This window comes from Phaethon lepturus, unplaced genomic scaffold (assembly GCF_000687285.1).
Source record: "Phaethon lepturus isolate BGI_N335 unplaced genomic scaffold, ASM68728v1 scaffold12088, whole genome shotgun sequence".
NCBI classification, from domain to species: Eukaryota; Metazoa; Chordata; class Aves; order Phaethontiformes; family Phaethontidae; genus Phaethon; species Phaethon lepturus.
In genome coordinates, this window is record NW_010559769.1 from 580 (window position 1) to 2,735 (window position 2,156).

Sequence of the window (2,156 nt, forward strand, 5' to 3'; positions counted from 1 at the left end):
TTGCCTACGCTCCTGAAGGCAACCGGCTACCGCGTCTCCTGGGAGGGCAAATCCCGCAAGGCCTGGGTTTGAGGTGCTCTGAACGCAACCCCCCAGACCAGCCTGGCCAGGAGGTGGAGGGAAGCCAAAGCCGCTTCATCTCGCTCCAGCTTCGCTGTCAGACAGGTACGGCTGCCCTGGGAGGATGCACGGTATTGCACCCAGAAGCGCTGGCCGGCAGGAGGAAGGGGTACCTGGGACTCCTCTCTTTTGCAGATTTGAATTTAAGCAAGTGGTGAATTTATACCACCTCCTCCGCTTACTTAGTGTGGATGTGAATTAGAAGCTCAACGCTGAAAACGTGGTTTCTCTACGTGGCAATGGGAGGGTCAGGCACCCCCGGTAGGCCATTTCTTAGCAGCTACCACCAGAGCTTCTGACTCTGAAACATAAACTTTTGACTATTACGGTACTCTCTGTCTATCAAAACACCTTCCTTTTCAGAATATCAGCCTCATTAACAGCCGCGTTACCTCACTCAGACACTTTCTAGGCTACAGATCAGACCTAATAACACAAAAACAAAAGTTGGCTTCTCTTCCACTCTTGTTCCTTCAGCTCATAAACGCGCTGTTTGGAAACACGCGCTAGGAAAGCAGGCATAAATTTGGGGTTTGTGCTGTAAATATTCTTAAAGAGAAGACCTGAAAGCTGTTGTTTATTATTCATATTAACTGATGCTCTTTTATGCGTCCTGAGTGAATTTTAAACTTCTAGGATTTGGCTTTTTGGAGGGGAGAGGTGATGTTAGGCATTCCAGGGCACACTTCATTTTGTGCATTTAGTTCAAGCTTACTTTTAGTTACATTCATTTTTTGAAGTACTTCCATTTTTTCAGCTCCTCTGAATTTCCAGAAATTATAATCTAGTGTCAGCTTCAGTGTGATGGCATACTTATTTTACCATTTGCCATTTTCCCATTTATTGTCTGTATACTGACACGCTAACACAGTGCCACACAGATAGCACACTAACATCATATCCAAAGACAGCGTTCTGAAGACACCCGCGTATCTTGCTATTTCATCTCAAGCGTGAAATCTGTTTTCTATTCTAAGTAAATTTACAAGTATAAACCACAGTTCTTCCCTCATCCTCCTTAACTTGGTTGTCATCCACACCTAATAAAAATGTAAGAGTTTCAAAAAATACCAACTGCTTTGAGGTTTATTTCTCAGGGCGAAGGACTGGGGAGAGCCCTCCTCGCAATATTTTTTTTTTTTTTTTTTTTTTTTTTTTAAATAAAAGCCAGCCACTCCAAACTCACAGCTGCAGCTCATGGGCAGTCCTCTGGAGGCTGCAGGCACCATCCTGCTACCAGCTTGCTTTGAAGTCTGTATCAGCCACTCCTCCAAGTCACAGAGCTGTTTTACCTCAGATGATTATAGGCAGTCACATGCATTAACTTTTCTGGAAGGTTTAAACTGGAAGAACTGGTGGAGAACTGTTACCCCACCACACTTTCCTCCACATGCTTTTCACAGTCTGTTGGACTGGAGTCTTCTGGACTTCTTCCCACTCAGGAAAGGAGGATGCCTGGCACACAAGCACGAATCCTCGCAGCCACCCTCCCTGGACGCTTCCCCATCATCGTGACCAGGAGGACCCAAGTTCCTCACTGAAACATCCATACTAAAGGATGTGTGATGTGGTGCTTGAGATGGTACCGTTCTGGTTCAGAAAGGATGGCAATGCAGCATACAGCGCTCAGCCAACTTCACGTGCACAGCACGTCGTACGCAGCCTTCTGCTGAGCTGAGGAAATGGAGCTGGAGCATAGCACCGCTAACAGAACTCTTTAAACACTTAAGAAATCTTCCCGAGAATGTAACTCTAATCAAACTAAACTCAAAGTAAAAAGGACCTTTTCTTAAAAAGGTTATGATATCTTAACAAGAAATCTCTAATCTGAAAATATCCGTAAGATTGGGGGTGGGGAACCCAAACTGTTACACTTCGAAGTCATTATAATGAATCTTGCTCAGACGGTGATAGAAGTTACTTCCTTTTCACAGCAACATTTTTGGCTTAGATGGATGGGATGCTAGAGTTAACCTCCTAAACCTGTGTTCGCGATTTTCAGAAATGCTGAACATCTACCCGCTCTACCAAGATCA